At 34.7% G+C, this 10,181-nt stretch overlaps 1 protein-coding gene across 6 annotated transcripts in view; it reads right to left on the bottom strand.

Annotated features, from left to right (window-relative positions):
• Nucleotides 1–9,363: 9,363 nt before the first annotated feature.
• LOC138741438 (polyadenylate-binding protein 4-like) overlaps nt 9,364–10,181 on the bottom strand; it is a 65,184-nt gene continuing 64,366 nt past the window's right edge. For all 6 annotated transcript variants that reach the window (XM_069895537.1, XM_069895536.1, XM_069895540.1 and 3 more), the window contains one exon: nt 9,364–9,954. The gene's annotated coding sequence lies outside the window, so the exon portion shown is untranslated. The remainder of the gene's footprint in view (nt 9,955–10,181) is intronic.

The raw sequence follows: 10,181 nt of genomic DNA, 5'->3' as shown, positions 1-10,181 counted from the left end.
GGTCGGTGACTAGTGGAGTTCCTCAGGGATCAGTCCTGGGTCCACTATTGTTTGTTATATATATTAATGATCTGGAAGTAGGGGTGGAGAATTGGATAAGCAAGTTTGCGGATGATACAAAGATTGGTGGTGTTGTGGACAGTGAGGAAGATTACCGTAGATTAAAAGGTGATTTAGGAAGGCTTGAGGTGTGGGCTGAGAAATGGCTGATGGAATTTAATACAGATAAGTGTGAGGTGTTACATTTTGGAAAGGCAAATCTAAATAGTTCATATGCATTAAATGGCAGGTTATTGAGATGTGCAGAGCAACAAAGGGATTTAGGAGTGATGGTAAATAGTACCCTCAAGGCTGATACTCAGGTAGATGGTGTAGTGAAGAAGGCATTTGGAATGTTGGCCTTCATAAATTGGAGTATTGAATTCAAGAGTAGGGAGGTTATGATGAAATTGTACAAGGCATTGGTGAGGCCAAATTTGGAGTACTGTGTACAGTTGTGGTCACCAAATTATAGGAAAGATATAAATAAAATAGAGAGAGTGCAGAGAATGTTAACGAGAATGTTGACAGGATTTCAAGGTTTGAGTTACAGGGAAAGGTTGTGCAGACTGGGGCTTTTTTCTCTGGCTTTTTTCTTTTTATTTAGATAAGTCCATTGACAATCCAGTTGTCAGATACTTTGTGAGAGTCTTGATTCAGTTCAGGAAGCATTTTGGATTTCATGATATTTTTTCTTTCAAGTCCGATTTTATTCAATCACCTTTTCCAACCAGCTTTGCAAGATCTGCTTTTCAAATTTGGCACAGAAAAGGTATTGAAAGTTTCAGAGATCTTGTTTTGATAATAGTTTTGCATCATTTCAACAGCTCTCTGAGAAGTACAATTTACCGAATATTCATTTTTTTTTTAGATTTTACAAATCAGACATTTTCTTCCATCTCAAATACCTGGTTTTCCTTAGGAACCAGATGTGAATGTTGTGGATACGTTTTTTTAGTTTACAACCTTCATATCCTTCATTTATAATGAAATGGTTGACTTAAGGCCTGCCCCGATACTTAAAATTAAAAATGCTTGGGAACAGGATTTAAATTTGTCCACAATGGAAGAGATCTGAGATTCAATTTTTAGGTTGGACAATACTACATCGTTATATGCCTGCCATTGTTTTTTTTTGAAGACTTTATTTAAAATTTTATAACATGAATACAATAGAGAATTACATTTAAAGAAAAATTTAAAAAAATTAAAATGGTATTACAATATTACATCAGAAAACTACACAAAATAACCCCCCCCCCGTTAATTGTAACACAATATTAGTAATCTAACTTAAAATTAGTCCAGCCCTCCCCCCCAAAATAAAGAGTGAAGAGTTAATAAAATTAACAATATTATATATGGAAAAAAAATACCCACTTACAAAAAAAGAGATAGAACTTAACCTAAAAAAAATTCTAACAACAAAAAAAAATTTATCAATACTAAAATATCACGCTTAAACATATATTTAAATCAAACTTATGCCTGCCATTGTTGATTACAATTTTAAGTTGTATACAGGGCCTATATTTCCAAACCTAAGTTATCTCATATCTATCCAGAGGTAAATTCGTGTTGTGATAAATGCAAGAGAGATGAGGCCTCTTTAAACCACATGTTTTGGTCCTGTCCTAGTCTTGAAAAGTACTGGAAGGAGGTTTTCCAAACTTTATCATTAATCTTTGATATAAAGTTAGAACAGAATCCTTTTGAGGCACTTTTCAGTACAACATGTTTTGCTGACTCCAAATAAATGTTGCGTCTTGTCTTTTACTTCTCTTTTGGCTAGACCTGCTGTTCTGATCAGGTGGAGGGACACCATCTGCCTACTCATGCTCCGTAGCTGAAAGATATTATGCTTTGTTTAAGTTTAGAAAAGATTTGATATTTGATTAATAATTCTAGCATAATCTGAGTTTTGTTAGCTTTTTTCATTACACTTTAGGAATTAAGTTTATTGTTGTTTCATGTAAGGCTCCCATATTTGTTCAAATATTTCAATATTATTTCTTAAACTATATGTTATTTTTTCTAATGGAATACATTTATTCATTTCTATATACCATTGTTGTATTCTCAAGTTATCTTCTAATTTCCAGGCTGACATAATACATTTTTTTGCTACGGCTAAAGCTATCCTAACAAATCTTTTTTGTGCACCATCCAAATCAAGTCCAAATTCTTTGTTTTTTATGTTACTAAGGAGGAAGATCTCTGGGTTTTTTGGTATATTGTTTTCTGTAATTTTATTTAATATCTGGTTTAGATTTTCGCAAAATTTTTTCACTTTCTCACATGTCCAGATTGCATGAATTGTTGTTCCCATTTCTTTTTTACAACAAAAACATCTGTCAGATACTGTTGGGTCCCATTTATTTAACTTTTGCGGTGTAATGTATAGCCTGTGTATCCAGTTATATTGTATCATACATAACCTCGTATTTATTGTATTCCTCATAGTTCCAGAGCGTAACTTCTCCCATGTTTCCTTATTTATCTTTATGTTTAAATATTGTTCCCATTTTTGTTTAGTTTTACCATTTGTTTCCTCATTCTCCTTTTCTTGCAGTTTAATATACATATTTGTTATAATTTTTTTGATGATCATTGTATCTGTAATCACATATTCAAAATTACTTCCCTCTGGTAACCTCAGACCGCTTCCCAATTTGTCCTTCAAGTAGGATCTCAGTTGGTAGTATGCCAACACTGTATCTTGAGTTATATTATATTTATCCTTCATTTGTTCAAAGGATAGTAATTTATTTCCTGAAAAACAACTTTCTATTCTTTTGATCCATTTTTTCTCCCATTCTCTAAAGGAAATGTTATCTATTGTACAAGGGATTAACTGATTTTGCGTCAGTATTAGTTTTGGTAATTTGTTTTATTCCTTTCTACATGAATCTTCTTCCAAATATTGAGCAGATGATGTAATACTGGAGAACTCCTACGTTGTACCAATTTTTCATCCCATTTATATAATATATGTTCAGGTATCTTCTCCCCTATTTTATCTAGTTCTAATCTAGTCCAATCTGGCTTTTCCCTTGATAAAAATCTGATAGGTATTCTTAATTGTGCAGCTCTATAATAATTTTTAAAGTTTGGTAGTTGTAAGCCTCCTTGTTTATACCATTCTGTTAATTATCTAGTGCTAACCTTGGTTTCCCCCCTTTCCATTAAAAATTTCCTTATTATTTTCTTTAACTCCTTGAAGAATTTCTCTGTCAAGTGTATTGGCAATGCCTGAAATAGATATTGTATCCTTGGGAAAATGTTCATTTTAATACAGTTTATCCTTCCTATTAGTGTTAGTGGTAAATCTTTCCAATGCTCTAAGTCGTCCTGTAATTTTTTCATTAGTGGATAATAATTGAGTTTATATAGTTGGCTGAGGTTTTTATTTATTTGTATACCTAGGTATCTTATTGCTTGCATTTGCCATCTGAATGGTGATTCCTTCTTAAATTTTGAGAAATCCGCATTATTCATAGGCATTGCTTCACTTTTATTGCATTAATTTTGTAACCCGACACTTCTCCATATTCCTTCAATTTCTTATGTAATTCTTTTATTGATAATTCTGGTTCTGTTAAGTACACTATAACGTCATCTGCAAATAAACTGATTTTATATTCCTTGTCTTTTATTTTTATCCCTTTTATTTTATTTTCTGTTCTTATCAATTCTGCTAGTGGTTCTATAGCTAACGCGAACAATAAGGGTGATAGTGGGCATCCCTGCCTTGTTGATCTGCTTAAGTTAAATTGTTTTGATATATATCCATTTACTGTCACTTTCTCCAATGGCCCCTTATATAATGCTTTAATCCAATTAATATACTTCTCTGGTAAACTGAATTTTTGTAATACTTTGAATAAATAATTCCATTCTACTCTGTCAAAGGCCTTCTCTGCGTCTAAAGCAACTGCTACTGTTGGCGGTTTACTCCCTTCTACTGCATGAATTGTTAATACATTTACAAATATTGTCTGTTGTTCGTCTTTTTTTAATAAATCCAGTTTGGTCTAGATTTACTATTTTAGGTACATAGTCGGCTAATCTGTTTGCTAATAGTTTAGCTATTATCTTATAATCTATGTTAAGTAATGACATTGGTCTATATGACACTGGTGCGAGCGGATCTTTCCCTGCCTTTGGTATTACTGTAATTATTGCTGTTTTCCATGAATCTGGTAAGCTTTGTGTTTTGTCAATCTGGTTGATTACTTCCAGGAGGGGAGGAATTAATAAATCTTTAAATGTTTTATAGAATTCTATTGGGAATCCATCCTCTCCTGGTATCTTATTATTTGGTAATTTTTTTATTATCTCTTGTATTTCTACTATTTCAAATGGTTCTGTTAATTTATTTTGTTCCTCTATTTGTAATTTTGGTAGTTCAATTTTAGTTAAAAATTCATCTATTTTGTCTTCTTTCCCTTCGTTTTCAGTTTGGTATAATTGTTCATAGAATTCTCTGAAGTTTTCATTAATCTCTGTTGGATTATATGTGATTTATTTGTCTTTTTTCCTTGATGCCAATACCATTCTCTTAGTTTGTTCTGTCTTAAGCTGCCATGCTAGAATTTTGTGCGTTTTTTCTCATAGTTCATATTTGTGTTTTGTCTTCATTATGTTCTTCTCCACCTTATATGTTTGTAGTGTTTCATATTTTATTTTTTTATCTGCCAATTCTCTTCTTTTAGTTGTGTCTTCCTTCATTGCTAATTCTTTTTCTATGTTTACTTTCCCTTTCCAACTGCTCTGTTTCCTGATTGTAGTCCTTCTTCATCTTGGTTACATAACTTATTATTTTCCCTCTGATGAACGCTTTCATTGCGTCCCATAGTATAAACTTATCTTTCACTGATTCCGTATTTATTTCAAAGTACATTTTAATTTGTCTTTCAATGAATTCTCTAAAATCCTGCCCTTTAAGTAGCATGGAGTTTAATCTCCATCTATACATTCTTGGAGGGATGTCCTCTAACTCTATTGTCAATATCAAGGGTGAATGGTCCAATAATATTCTAGCTTTATATTGTTTTTCTTACTCTGTCTTGCATACAAGCTGATAACAGGAATAGGTCTATTCTTGAGTATGTTTTATGTCGACCCGAATAATATGAATATTCCATTTCCTTTGGGTGTTGTTTCCTCCATATATCCAAAAGTTGCATTTCTTGCATCGATTTAATTATAAATTTGGTTACTTTGCTTTTTCTGTTAATTTTTTCCCCAGTTTTATCCATATTTGAATCGAAATTAAGGTTGAAATCCCCTCCTATTAGTATGTTCCCTTGCGTGTCTGCTATCTTCAAAAAAATATCTTGCATAAATTTTTGATCTTCTTCGTTAGGTAAATATACATTGAGTAAATTCCAAAACTCCGAATATATCTGACATTTTATCATTACATATCTCCCTGCTGGATCTATTATTTCCTCTTCTATTTTAATTAGTACATTTTTACTGATTAATATAGCTACTCCTCTAGCTTTTGAATTATATGATGCTGCTGTTACATGTCCTACCCAATCTCTCTTTAATTTCTTACGCTCCATTTCAGTTAAATGTGTTTCTTGCACGAATGCTATATCAATTTTTTTTCTTTTTTCAGTAAATTTAGCAATTTCTTCCTTTTGATTTGGTTATGTATTCCGTTAATATTTAAAGTAAAATAGTTCAACGTAGCCATTTCATACGTTGTTTATCTTCCCTTTCCATTTCCTCATCATCACCTTTCCTTCTTATCCATTTCTGCTTTCTTGTTTTGAACACTTTATCTTCTCTCTTTGGCTTGGCTTCGCGGACGAAGATTTATGGAGGGGGTAAAAAGTCCACGTCAGCTGCATGCTCGTTTGTGGCTGACAAGTCCGATGCGGGACAGGCAGACACGATTGCAGCGGTTGCAGGGGAAAATTGGTTGGTTGGGGTTGGGTGTTGGGTTTTTCCTCCTTTGTCTTTTGTCAGTGAGGTGGGCTCTGTGGTCTTCTTCAAAGGAGGTTGCTGCCCGCCAAACTGTGAGGCGCCAAGATGCACGGTTTGAGGCGTTTTCAGCCCACTGGCGGTGGTCAATGTGGCAGGCACCAAGAGATTTCTTTAGGCAGTCCTTGTACCTTTTCTTTGGTGCACCTCTGTCACGGTGGCCAGTGGAGAGCTCGCCATATAACACGATCTTGGGAAGGCGATGGTCCTCCATTCTGGAGACGTGACCCATCCAGCGCAGCTGGATCTTCAGCAGCGTGGACTCGATGCTGTCGACCTCTGCCATCTCGAGTACTTCGACGTTTGGGATGTAAGCGCTCCAATGGATGTTGAGGATGGAGCGGAGACAACGCTGGTGGAAGCGTTCTAGGAGCCGTAGGTGGTGCCGGTAGAGGACCCATGATTCGGAGCCGAACAGGTGTGGGTATGACAACGGCTCTGTATACGCTTATCTTTGTGAGGTTTTTCAGTTGGTTGTTTTACACTTTATAAGACATTTCTAAAACATCAAACATTTCCCTTATTCTCCTATCTAAAATTTCTTTAACCCCATTCTCCCCTCCCCCTCCTGAGTTGCCCTTTATCCCTTGTCGGGCAACCACATCTCCCCTCTCCATTTGGATTTGCGAATTCACTCGCAAGCGTCAACTGATTTTGCAGTGACCGTAACTCCTCCCCACCCAGCCCCCCCCCCGGAAAAGATTACAATTTTCATATATTACAAAGGTCACTCTTTTAATTCCCTCCTTACTTCCTCTGTTCCCTTTCATTCCCTTATTAATTCTTATCTATACTCTATATATTTTCCTCTAAATACAGATACACTCATGTACACACATATATACATACACATCTATATATATATATATATATATATATATATACCCATATACACACATACATATAGTTCGTGCTCATTTTTACTCTCATTACATCTTCATCTCTCTGCTTGTTTTGTAGTTGTTCTGCAAATTTTCGTGCTTCCTCCGGATCCGAGAATAGTCTGTTTTGCTGTCCTGGAATAACTATTTTAAGTACCGCCGGGTACTTTAACATAAATTTATATCTTTTTTTTTTCCATAGGATCGTTTTTGCTGTATTAAACTTCTTCCTCTTCTTCAGGAGTTCAAAACTTATGTCTGGATAGAAAATTTTTTTTTGACCTTTGTATTCCAGTGGCTTTTTGTCTTCTTTTTTCTTCATTGCTTTCTCCAATATATTTTCTCTTGTTGTATATCTTAAGAATTTTACTAAAATGGATCTTGGTTTTTGCTGCGGCTGTGGTTTCGGGGCTAGTGTTCTATGTGCCCTCTCTATTTCCATTTCTTCCTGTAATTCTGGTCTTCCTAGGACCCTGGGGATCCAATCTTTTATAAATTCTCTCATCTTCCTTAAGGCCCACTATCTTTATATTATTTCTTCTATTATAGTTTTCCATTATATCTATCTTCTGAGCTAACAACTCTTCTAATTTCTCTTTTAAGTCCTCTACTTCCATTTCTACGATTATTTCTCATTCTTCCACATTGTCCACTCTTTTTCCTATATGTGATATGACCATCTCTATTTTATTCATTTTTTCTTCTGCACTCTTAATTCTTCTTTTTATTTCATTAAATTCTTGTAATTGCCATTCTTTTACTGATTCCATATATTCTTTAAAAAAAAATATCCATTGTCCTGCCTTACCCTTTTTCTTCCATTTCTCTATGTTCTTCTTCTTCTTCTTCCTCTGGGTTGGCCATCTGTTGTTTCCTTGTTTTCTTTTTGCTCTCTTCTTTCTTGTTCTCATTTTCTATGTTCTCTTCCTGTTGCTGTGTTGAAGGTGTCAGTCTCAGCTGTGGAGATCGACTCTTCAGCTATTCCCCCCTCCCGTCTGTTTTTTTTTCATGCGCATCGACTTTAAGGAGTGGGCTTCTCTCTCCGCAGCGGGCCTCCTCGGACAGGTAAGGCCTTCACCTTCTTCCGACGTTCTTTCATCTTTTCTTCCTGTTGCTTTCGACTTTTCTCTCTTCGCTGCCATTTTCTTCCCACCTTTACTTTTACTTTGTTTTAATTTTTATTCTTGTACCTTTGTGCTTTTTTTCATTGCTTTTTTTCAACCTTTCCGGAGAGGGCTGGAGTTCCGACCAGCCACTACTCCATCACATGACTCCCCCGGGCTGCTTCATTAGTTGAAGAATTGTGAATGGACTGAATATTGTGGAATAATTGGCCAACATCCTAAGTATTGATCTTATAATGGAAGAAAGGTCATTGCTGATGCAGCTTGAAGTTCTGGGTTCAAAAACAGTCCTCCCCCCCATCTGTCTCTCAGATCTCCCTGTTTCACCCAATAACACAATAGATTGCATCACCAACATGTTTTACACTACTAGCCAACTGTGAACTTTTGTTATTTATTTTCTCTTCCTTTTAGATTTCATTTAAAAAAAACTTTTCATGGCAATGTTAATACTTAATTTGTGTTTTGTAAAACTGGGAAACTGCAGCAAGACTTTCTTTGCATCTGTACATTGTGCTTGTGTGTAACAAATTCATTCATTTACTCTATCATTCTTTAATCAATCATTCAGCTGAGGCTGACAGGACCTTGGACTTGGTTATAGGGCAATATCTTCAAAGAGTTGTAATCGATTTTCAAAAACTAGTTAACTTTTTTTAAAGGTATGGTAATGGAGAGTTAATTTAATGTGTTAACTTGCAATTAAGTTCACTTAATTCTTTCAAGATTTCCATGGTTTAAAAAACATCAAAATCAAACCAGCAGAATAGTAGAGATATATTTCCTACTTTATTCCATGGGGTTCAAGAAGCCCAAGTAGATTTGCCAATGGTTCATTGTAACATCTTTATTTGATTCAAGGCAAAAGCAATTTTGTAGTGAAGCAAGTCTTCACTTTGTTCCATGGGGTTTGAGAAGCCCAAGTGGATTTGCCAATGGTTCATTGTAACATCTTTATTTGATTCAAGGCAAAAGCAATTTTGTAGTGAAGCAAGTCTTCACTTTGTTCCATGGGGTTTGAGAAGCCCAAGTGGATTTGCCAATGGTTCATTGTAACATCTTTATTTGATTCAAGGCAAAAGCAATTTTGTAGTGAAGCAAGTCTTCTCTGAAAGCATTGGACCTACTGTAGTTTGCCAGAGTAACCCTAATTTTCACATGTGGAATCTGCTGCCACTAAAATGAGAAACAACAATATTCACATCCAGAGACACTGTAATGTTCTACTCCACTCTCAATCCACTCTTCTAATTTAAAGTCTATATAATCTAATGAATTAAATTCAAAAACATATTCCAAAATAAATGAAGACAACAGACACATTTTTGACAATGTTTTTATTTTTTTTCTCCTTTTTTCCCCAATCAGAAACATATTTCCAGATTTGGGCAAACTTGAGTTTTAGAAATGAAAACACACCATAATGATAAAACCTAACTGCAAAGTTAAAATCTAGCTCCATTCTCACACCCAGAATATTTTCTGTCTTTTGAAAAGAAAGAAAAATAAATATTTTTAAATTATAGGCCATTGACCCCGAACAAACTCTGTTTCCCCCTCCAAAGAGGCTGCTCGACCTGCTGAACATTTTTGTCATTTTCTGTTCATTTCACATGCTCAGCATTCACAGTATTTGGTTTCACGAATAAATCTATCCTGGCCACAGATAACCATGTTCAAAACAAAGCAAGCTGTGAATCACAGTAGTGTTGTTTTGTAATATTTTAGGTTGATCTATCAAAATATATTTCATTTAAATATTTTAAGTACATTAAAATCTTTCAGACTCTGGTTATTTGAAATTTTGCAATGTTTTTGTTTATTTCCCCCCCCCCCTCAAATCTAAGTACGATCCACGCATCCAGTTTGAATGTATTTGAACCAAATTTGTGGATTCATTCTTTCTTGGCAATCTGCAAAGAAAAGACAAAATAACGTCAACATTTTGAGATTCAGATACTATATTTTTTTAGTTTGGAATCCTGAATCTTGTGCTTCCTCAAATGCATATTTTATTTATCCATATTAAAATGTTGTCTGTTAGTTGTGGAGCTTTAGCTATCTATTTGTTAATAAAAATCTTATTTAAAATCCTAACATTGACAGTGACTAAGTGAAACTGTAGACCCTTCCCTGGTAA

Source organism: Narcine bancroftii, chromosome 8 (genome assembly GCF_036971445.1).
Source record: "Narcine bancroftii isolate sNarBan1 chromosome 8, sNarBan1.hap1, whole genome shotgun sequence".
Lineage (NCBI taxonomy): Eukaryota > Metazoa > Chordata > Chondrichthyes > Torpediniformes > Narcinidae > Narcine > Narcine bancroftii.
The sequence above is the reverse complement of the archived record's forward strand: the minus strand, read 5'-3'. Positions and strand labels throughout refer to the sequence as shown.